Below are 10,509 nucleotides of genomic sequence, written 5' to 3' on the forward strand. Positions count from 1 at the left end.
CGGACGGTTGTCAGCGATTTCCCAGAGGTCCCTTTCAACCAAGCTTTACGCACCGGGGAATGGTGGTTTTGAAAAATTTGTTCTGGCCACGTGTCAGTTGGTGATTGTGATCACTTCCCTCCGGAGGAAAACCATTGTTCAACAAAAGCGGTGCGGGGAAGGGAATGGCGGTTTTCTGCAATAAATGCCGCAGTTGAAATTACATTCCAACAGAATTTGGCTTAGCCAAACTCTTGGGAGAAGATCAGAGCCACGTTAGCACTAGAGTTGCTGGAACTTTGTAAGAATTATCTCTCTCGTTCAACCTTTTGATGTCACTGTTGATTTAATAAATTATAATATATGAGTAAACTACAACTCATATATCTGAAAAATTTATATCTTTTTAAGATGGTTAAGATATGGAGAGCTCACTGTAAATGACATTATGCAGTGGCTACATGGCGCCTGAGTACGCCCTACGCGGACAACTGACAGAGAAAGCAGATGTATTCAGCTTTGGAGTTCTTCTACTTGAGATTGTGAGCGGAAGAAAGAATCACAGTTTGGCTCAAGGCACAGAGTTTCTCAGCGAAGGGGTATGGCTCACATGGATCTCATCTTTCAGGTGGAAATTTTCTAAAATCTTCATATATAGCATTGGGATACCTTGCTAATAAATGTTTTATGTTCTTTTTGTGTGTCGGGCAACCAGACATGGAGATTGTATAAAGCAGAAAGAGCTTTAGAAATTATAGATTCCACATTGGAGGGCAGTTATTCGTCGGAGGAAGGGAATAGAGTGATTAAAATTGGTTTGCTCTGCACGCAAGCAGCTTCGTTTTTGAGGCCTTCAATGTCGCAGGTAGTGTCGATGCTGACAAGCGAGCGAGAAAATGTTCCATCGCCAAGAAAACCTGCTTTCGTAGATCTGCCTGGTGTGGGAATACGTGACCGAGTTAGATGTGGTGGAGTTATTGAGCCTGACAGAACATCGAGCAGTGCAGCAACACCTGACCCTGACAGAACATCGAGCAGTGCAGCAACTTCTTCCACGACACATTCCGAAATCCATTCTGCAGTTGTTGATCCTTCCGGAAGTGCCTGTTAGGATTACTTTATCTCCGTTGATTATATGTACTCTGGAGCTGAGATGAAAATCAGGCAGTGCCTCTAGTAACGCCCTAGGGCATCATTAGTGGTTACCTCAAAGGATCCACTGTGTATCCAAACAATTTTGGCTAGACAACCCTAGTTCATCATTAGTGGTTACACAATTAGGTGCGTCAAACTGTGTATCCAAACAATTTCGGGTAGACAATCTTGACCCGGTTAGAAAAGGAAGATTATGCAGTCATACTAATTTTAAAATCATAGATAAAGTTAGACTAAGTGGTGTAACTTATTGGAAATTTAAAAAAAAAAAAACAATCTTATTGTGCAATCATTTAAAGTTAAAGTAAATGAAGATGTTTCTACATGGATTCCATTCGTCCCATTGAAGTTCCATGTACTGTAAATGTCCTTTTCCAATATTACTCTTGTAAATGCCCTTAACTCTTCTTCATGTTTGTCTTTTACCTAAATAATTTTCTCCTGAGGAAGCAGTAGTTTATATGTAATTAATCAGTTAAAAATGGTATGGGTATGGTTTTATAAGTTCAATATACATGGTTTTTTAAAGAACATCAAATAGGGAAAAATAAAAAATAAAAAAATTTATAAAGAGAATGCAAATTAAAATAGAAAAATTGGTATTTTTTTTACTCAAGGCTATCTTGTGATTCTTTCTCCATTATGATATCAATTTGCTGGAAAGGAAGAGAAGGTTAGGCACAAAATAACACAAATTTCACACACACAATAATAAGAGTTGTGGCTTTTCAATTGATTGTATAAATTTGATTCGACTCGATTACAATAAAGTCGCTAAGGGGTATTTAAACTTTTTCATCTAGTGACTCGCCCAAAATAACTTAAGATGCACACACTCTAAATTTGGCTTTACCCAACTGCGACCTACTTTGCCGTTGGGTGAAGACTCCGTCATTTTAAATTATTTTACTTTATTTGTGTGGTGTGTAGGATTTAAGTTAATTTAAAAAATGTTACATGAACTAGTGTTATATGAAGCTTAAAGTGAGTTATGATTTTTTGGACATGTAGTATTGATAAATTATGGTATTACCCATGGTATCATAATAAAGTCTATTTACAAACTCAAATGGAGCCATAACAAAGTTTATTTACAAACAAATAATCTCCCTCATAAAATAAGGGCAAGTATTTTGATACTTATTATAAATTGATGAATATCCAAACTTACCAACCATATATAACTATACTAATGTAAATTTATATAATAAACTTATCTATAAAACTAAAATAGCATTTAAAAACTAAAAACTATACATACATTAACTTATCTATAAAACTAAAATAGCATTTAAAAACTATACATACATTTTGTTAATAGTATTGAATAAAGATATTATATATATTTTTTTTTTAATTAAACATTAAAGTTAAAATGAAAATTATTTGATTTTAAAATTGTTTTTATTTAAAATTTTATTATTTAGTATTATTTTATTAATATTTTTTTATAATAAAAAATCAAAATCGATTATATATTAGAATCTAATATATATACGGTTGACATGTTGTAATTTGCATAAAATAATATTTTTATAAAAAAAAAAAATAATAATAATAAATAAATAAATAAATGCATATATTATTGGTTTGTGTTTGACGCAAATGGGGGTGGAAAGCTTATTTTGGTCTTGAAAATAATTGTAAAACGGCAAACCTTGTAATGTGGGATAAAAAGAAGTTCCTCTTTGAAACTTTAGTCACTCTTGTTATCTTATATGGCTGTGAGGTTTGGGGTTGCAGCATCTCCAGAGAATCATGGAGAAAGATTGAGCAAATCCAGAAGTGTTTTATAACTTATAACCTGAAAATTAAAAGTCATACACCCTATCCTATTCTCCTTATAGAAGCAGGTATTTCTACTATTGAGAGCCTAGCTATGATTAGGTTTATGTTGTACAAGCACAAACTCAATAACATAGACGATCATAGACTTCTTAAGCTAGCTTTAAATTCCAGCCAAAACCACCTAAGGCTCAATCGGGGGTGGCATAAAGACACAAGGACCTGGTTAAACTATTGGGAGATCAGCGAGAATGATGCATTGCAAAACATAAATAACATTAAAGATATTGTTACTTCTAAGTTCAAAGAAAAACTGTGGTGTGAGAAACATTTAGCGGCTAAAAGAAAATTAAGTTATTATAAGAAAGTCATCAACCCCACCCTAGAAGATCAAAAGTATCTCTCTATTTTAACTAGCTCAAAGAAGAAAATTAATATAGCAAAGATTAGAACGAATTCTCATGAGCTCCATAGTGAAACAGGTCGTTGGGCAGTTCCTAAAACACCATGGATGGAAAGGATCTGCCATATATGTGAGAATAGGAACATCGAGGATGAAAACCACTTCCTCTTAGAGTGCCCCGCGTACAACCACATTAGATCCTAGTTTCACGATCTTTGTTACAATACTGACCTTCGTAGCCTTTTACAATGTCAAAATTATAGTGAGCTCGGGAGGCTTCTCTCCAAGCTTTTTGAACATAGGAATAAAATCTTAAATCAAAATAAATAATTTGTTTCGTTAGGTCCGATAGACCAATGTTTGGTCTCAGTGGACGTTAACCACCATCATCATTATCATGATCATTTCAATTTTTGACATGGTATGTAATCCATAATATAAATGGGTTACTGAATTGAAATATATTGATTATAGAATATATTTTTAAAATATTTAAAATATATAAATAAATAAATTTTTAAATTTATTTCTAAATAAAATATTAAATTTATTTTTAATTTTATATATTAAAGAAAATGAAATGAAAAAAATAATAATTTAACATTATTTTTTCTTTAATAATTATCTAAATTATTAAATATGATTAAATTTGAGTATTGGTGAGTTTGTAGTTTCTTTTTCAATTCTCTCATTACTGAAGTAAGTTTATACAATGAGGTTAGGATTTTTTCATTACTGAAGTAAGTTTATACAATGAGGTCAAAATTTTTTAATATTTCTATTTGAAGTTTTTTATTTAAAGATTATTTAAAGGTTTTTTAATTATTTTTATATTTATAAATTTAGTTTTAAGAATCTAATATGATTATTCACTGATTTTAATAACTTATTTATTCTCTTTTTTTTTCAAATAGAAATAATAGAATTATTTTTTCACAATGGATGATATGTTTTATTTTTCAAATCTTTGTCAAGATAGTGATGTATATAATTGTTATGAAATTTTCAATATCATTATTTTCTTTTTCTTCGAATCTTTTTCAAGATAGTGATGTATGTAATTGTTGTGACATTTTTAATATCATATTTTTTTATGAAATTAAAGTTGTTCTATCCAAATATAATAATGCACTGAATTTAATTGTAAGTAGTTTATCAATCTATGAGAAAAAAATATATATATCAGTTTCTTAAGTTATGTTTAAGATTTGATTTTCATAGTTACTCAAAATATATTGCAAAAGTTTACTATACTTTTATTGTTATAGATGATAATGTAATTGTATTATAACATGAATTATAGTTACCATGATTTGATAAACATAATTCAGGTTGGCCAAATACTTTAAACTATTCTTTCAAAATAATAATTAAAAACACACACACACACATATATATATGTTAGTGCATTGATGTGTCTAATAAATATGGTTATTGGTTTCGTTTGTGGATTAAAGGGTTTTTCAGGTTTCCAAAAACAATCGAAACACAATATTTGAAAGGTTAAGCTAGCCTTCCCTTATAGAAGTCCCTTTAAAGTAGCTTTGAATTGCATATTTAAATTATAACAATTGGCAATCTAATTTAAATTAACTTTATTCGCCTCATCTAGTTCAAATAGACATTATTCATTTCATCTAATTAAATATAAATACAATAAAAACATCATTATTAATTTTCTTTTTTCAATTTTCTTGTGGATTATATATTCCTACTTTTCTTTAGATACCCTTTTACTCTTCTTTTTAGTTAATTTCATATTAAATGTGACATTTTGAAAATATATTTTACACTAAATTATCACTGTATTACTAATATGATAATTTCCTAAAATTATCACTTTGTTTCGGTGTTGAAATTATGTTTATCAACAAGTTTAATATCGAAATCACCATAAAAATAATTGTTGGCCATAATTTTTAAATATTTCTTGATTATAATGTGGTTGGCATAACTTATTAAATTTTTACAAGCTTCATTAATTACTAGCAGAAACACATTAATAAATATGGTTGATATACACCAATAGGCGTATATCAAACACATATACAACCAAAATAGTAAATGTTGTTGATATACGCCCATAAGCATATATCAGCCACATTAATAATTATGAAGTGTATGGTAATGATTTATAAATCCTAATTAAATATAAAGTTTATAATATAGGTTTAACATTAGGATTTATATTATTAGGGTTTAATATTAATAGGGTTTTTATATTAATGGGGTTTAACATATTGTGTTTATAATACAAGGTGCTTGATACATAAGGTTTATAATATTGGGTTTAATATATATGAAATCCTAATACAAACCCTTATATTTTAGACCCACATTAGTAAATGTGCTTGACTAATTTTGTACTGTTATAATATGATATTGGATAAATTGCAATGTAACGTGACATTATGACAATGATTGTCACATTGCAACAAAGTTTGATCATCGTCAACAATTTAAATAATGATTATAAAGTTTGACTTTGTTGACTAATGTGGATGACTAATTATAATAGGAAATTATGTTTGACCAAAGTTGAAGATTGTTGATTGTTAAACATAGTCAACAAATATATTGAGCCACATTAGTAAATGTGGTTGACTAATTTTGTAATGTCACAACAAAATGTTGGAGAAATTGCAATGCAATGTAAGATTATGAAAATGATTGTCACATTGCAATAATTGTTGTCATAATGTGATGTTGGATAAATTAATGTACTATTATAACATCACATGTTTGAATATGAATATTAATCAATAATATTAATAGGAGATTATGTTTAACCAAACTTGAAAATTATGGTTAGTTATTTAAACATTGGTTATAAAGGTTGACTCTCTCTGATTATGTTTGACTAATGTCAATGATTATGTTTGACTGTAAATATTCATCAATAATAATAATAGGCAATTATCTTTGATCAAAGTTGAAGAGTGTTGATTGTCAAACATAGTCAAGCACAGTCAACCACATTACTAAATGTGGTTGAATAATTTTGTAATCATGCATTATGACATTGGTTAAATTGCAATGTAATGTCACATTGCAACAATTATAAATCTTAATATCAAAATCAATATTATAAACCCAATATTACAAAGCCTATATTATAAATTCAATATGAAACATAATATGATAAACCCTAATATTAAAGCCATAACATCTCTCATAAATTTAAGATCTATGCTATGAACATAAAAATGAGGTAATGTTTTCTCATTATTCCCCATACCTATTTGTGACTTCATCATTTGATCAGGAAATCAAATTGTGGGATTTACGACAAAAGCCTACACATCCTTTATATACAATGACCATCTTAAGAGGGAATGTGATGGTGTGTTTTACTCGTGATGATGATTATATCCTTTACTCAACTGTTGATATTGAGGTCAAACAACATTTAGTTGTGGATGGGGGGCTACATATGAAATTTGATATTGTTCCTACATGAAGTGCTCAAAACTATACTCGGTCATATTACATGAATGGAATGGATTGCATTATTCGTGGGATTTTATCATTGCCTTGTTCCCTGGTTTAAAGGTTCTTGACAGTTTACCTCTAACTTGATTGGAGAGAGAGTGTAACAGCCTTGGTGAAAAGTTTGTGCGATAAAATTTAATAAAGGCAAAATAAGACCACGGTTAAGGGACACTTATTCCAAGCTGACTGTTGGGAAAAGATATCCTAGTGGGCATGACTAGATGTGTGTTTTGGCTAAGGAAAATTTGCAAAGGCTAAGGAAAAGGTATTAAAAGGAAAAAAGGAATTTTTGGCACATTTATTTATGAAAATAAAGGAAATTAGGAGAAAAGTAAGGTGAAAGGTCATAGGTTGCATGTGAGGAGGAAAATAATGGAAAATGAAGAAATTAGAGGCCTAATTCATAAAAAGGATTTTGAGGATTAGTTGGTAACCTTTTGTCAATTGAAGTTTGGATCTCTCTCAATATTCTCATTATTCTCTCTCTCTCTCTCTCTCTCTCTCTCTCTTGGTCAATTAGAGTTCTTGAAGCGCTCTAGTGTGGAGCAAGGAAAGGAAAAACAAGCAAAGGAAAGGAAAAGTAAGCAAGGATCAAGGAAGGAAAGCAGGATCGACCAAATTCAGTAGGAATACTTGCAGGTAGCTTTTTCCATGTGTGATTTCCTAGCTGGTTTGGACATGCATGGCTTTGCATGTTGGTGTATGTTTCGCTTGATGTTGGTGGCATGGTTTTGTTGGGTAATAACAGTATTTTTTAGCCTAGCCTTTCCTTTTTCCAGATGCCATGGTATGTTCGGATGTTTATCTCAGGTTTTGAAGCTTTAGTTTGTTAGATGGGTTTCAGAATCTGGGGCGGAGGTGGTCTCAAGGTTTGTTCCCAAAAGGCCTAGGAATCCCTTAACCAGTTTTGGCGGGATACACGGTAAATCATGAGGGAGAAATCTTGGTTTAGGGCCTAGTGATCCGGGTTTGGATTGTGATAAAGCTTGAGAGACAAGGATACAAAAAATTCCTGAAGGATAGTGATGACTTTTGGATGGAATTCCAAGTTCTATTTGGTTGTGATCGGAGCACCGGTTTTGGTGTGATCACGGTTTGATGAGGGTGGAGGTGGTTTAACCTCTGGATTCCCTTGGTTGTTCTTGGATTAGTTGTTCTATGAGATCCCACATTCATGCTTGGAATCTGACATGGAGGAGACTGACTGAAATAGAGATTTGGTTCATCCATGTGATGAGCCCCAAAAATGGATAACTATATGGGCTCATTCAACCTCCTAATTTGACTTAATCCACCATTCTCATTAGTTTATTGCATGTTTTTTATTATATTTATGCTAATAGAGTGAATTGGGTTAGTCATTATGCCAACAAGTCTAATGTGTGCTTTGTGTAGCCTTTTTGGTCAATTTGGAGACAAAATTGAAGGTTTTAATGAGCACTTGGCAGCCAAATTCGTGGGAGAACAAGGGAGAGGATTTGTAGGAAGGTGTCCCCTTCATTTATGGGCCCTTACCTCGAATTCTCCACCATCAGCTCGGAGTTCAAGGGCCACCAAATCAATTACCACAAGGGCAGCCAAGCAAGTCAAGTAGGACTGTTGTTAACTGCAAGTTTTGGGCAGCCAAGTCCCTAAAGTTTAGGAGGACTGTTGGGGTCCTCAATTTGTATAAATAAGAGGGCTTAGGGCCTCATTTCAATTAGTCACTTTATAGTCATTTTGTATTCATTTTGTAGTCATTTTGTAGTTCGATTTTTAGGCAGTAGATTAGCTTTGCTTTCAGCACATTTTCAAATTCTCCTTGTGGACAGTTTTTGGAATATAACATTTCTTTTGATCAATAAAGATGAATCCAGCTTTGCACCAGCTCTAAATCTCTTTTAGGAGGTTGTAGCTCTTGGGGTTGGGCCCATCTCAAGTACCCAGTACCTCCTTTGTTTACTTTCATGTCTCTTTGCTGCATTCTTAGAATAAAATCTGTTATTTAGATTTAAACCTTGTTTTATTATTTAGGTTGTTTTTTATGAGTAAAATAGCTTTTCATGCTCAGATTTAGTTGATGGGTTGTTAACAGAAAAAGCTTCAAGAAAAGGGCCAACAAACATCTGTGGTTTTACCTCTCCCTCAGTGGGATCAGGAGCTGTGACTAGGATGACTTTGCTGCCCACAAAAACACTGATTTTGCTTTGCCATGCAATCACTAGTGTTTGATCTTCATGTGTAGAAGTTGGTTTCAAGTTCAGACTTTCGTTTGCTTAGTTGCATGAGTTAAAATACATGGTTTCATTGCAGGTCACACTTCTGTTCATTCTCTTTACTGACAGCTAGCAAATTAGGTCAACATAACTAGGTCTTTAAATTTACAAGTCTTTGTTGGTTCAAATTGGAAAAACGACTTGCAGAGCACTTGTACCACTCCTTCATCTGCTTATTATCCATTAGCACCATCCACTCCACCCTCTACTTATAATCCTTACCTCACGTTTGCCACATTTGCTCACATAACCCTAGTTTTTGTACATCATTGTTTCAGCCTTCTTTGAGCCAACTTAGCTATCTACACCTCCTCACCACTCCATCCACCAGTCCCTGGGCCACTTCAGACCCCTATCCTACCTCCATATCCATTCATGCATCTTCCCTCACTCACCCATCCTCCAAAATCCAATTTTTAAACATCCTGTAGAAATTTCTGAACATCCTGTAGAAATTCCTGAAACATCCTGTAGAACCCCTGCAGATTTCATGTAGAAGCTCACGAATGAGGTTTCTTGATATCCAAACTCTATGAAACTCTCTGGAAGGGTGTTAGGGACCCCTTAGGCCCTCTCTGAACCTTCCCGACCTCTTCCAAGCATTTCCTCTCGCCAATCCACCTCTGCACAGTCAAAAACAGTTAAATTATATGCATGATAATTGTGACAACTTATTCAAAAATACAAAAAGATGTTTTCTTCAGATAGTGATAACTTAGACACATGCATTTTACCTTCCTAGAAGTCAATGGCATCTCTTTCAGTAGTTTGTATTCTCTCCTTTGCATCAGTAGGACTAGCTGGTAGAATTAGGGTTTGCTAGGGTTTGCATTACTTTTTGGCTTTCAGTTTCTTTCCGCAAGTAGATTAGCTTCCTTTGAGTTAGCTTTCATCCATCAGTTAAAAAGCTTCTTCTAAGAGCTCATAGAAGTTGGCTTAAGCCCCTCGCGGACTTGTGCCAACTGACCAAGCGACAGCTGCGGCAAGAGCTAGTACTTGTGCATACAGCACCGTCGCTTCCAAGTTTGTTACGAACTACCGGGTTGATAAAAGTAAAGAAGGGAGTCTCAGGAGTTGCAGCATTATTGCTACAATACTGGAGCCCACCATATTTTTGGCGCCGTTGCCGGGGAAGCAGCATAGTATTGGTGATTGTTGCTTTTCTTCTATTTTCCACTACAACCTTCTGCTAAGTAGTTTATTTCATTTCCATTATGCAATTTCGTTTCTGCAAAAGTAGATTAGAATTTCCCGCTTTCATAGATTAGCCTTTCAATTCCATAATTTCAATTCTGCAAGCGTAGATTAGCATTTCAATTCTGCAATCTCAATTCTGCAAGCGTAGACTAGCATTTCATTCCTGCAATTTCATTTGAGCAAAATAGATTAGTCCTTTCTTGCTTTCATTTCAATTCCGCATTTTCATTTCAGCAAGATAGT

The 10,509-nt window shown here is 33.0% G+C and overlaps 1 pseudogene; it reads left to right on the top strand.

The window, feature by feature from the left end:
- Positions 1-440: 440 nt before the first annotated feature.
- On the top strand, positions 441-1,090 carry LOC149256193 (cold-responsive protein kinase 1 pseudogene; annotated as a pseudogene).
- The last annotated feature ends 9,419 nt before the right edge of the window (positions 1,091-10,509 follow it).

The sequence above is a fragment of the Pinus tabuliformis genome, chromosome 7, assembly GCF_031772625.1.
Source record: "Pinus tabuliformis cultivar Carrire ecotype Pingquan chromosome 7, CPIR1, whole genome shotgun sequence".
Taxonomy (NCBI): domain Eukaryota; kingdom Viridiplantae; phylum Streptophyta; class Pinopsida; order Pinales; family Pinaceae; genus Pinus; species Pinus tabuliformis.